This window comes from Chinchilla lanigera, unplaced genomic scaffold, assembly GCF_000276665.1.
Source record: "Chinchilla lanigera isolate Chin_1 unplaced genomic scaffold, ChiLan1.0 scaffold00013, whole genome shotgun sequence".
In the NCBI taxonomy this organism is placed as follows: Eukaryota; Metazoa; Chordata; class Mammalia; order Rodentia; family Chinchillidae; genus Chinchilla; species Chinchilla lanigera.
This window is the reverse complement of record NW_004955414.1, coordinates 32,538,193-32,538,472: the sequence shown is the minus strand read 5'-3', so window position 1 is coordinate 32,538,472 and position 280 is coordinate 32,538,193.

Genomic DNA, 280 nt, shown 5'->3' with positions numbered 1-280 from the left:
TCCACCCCGGCGCTGGGGGCGCCCGCCCCGCCTGCGCCTGCGGCTCCCCGGGGACCCGCCGAGCGCTCCGCCCTCCTGGAGCGCCACTCTGCGGGCGGGGGCTCGGAGAGACGTCTGGGCCAGCGCCCCGGGTCACATGGAGGTGAGAAGGGCGTCACACACGCCCCTCTACTTCCAAACTGGGGACTGTTTGATCCCCTGGGGAGACAGAATATTCCCGTCGACTTGACCTGGACTAGTACTGACCGCTCCAAGGAACCCTGTCATGCCGACCTGGCCA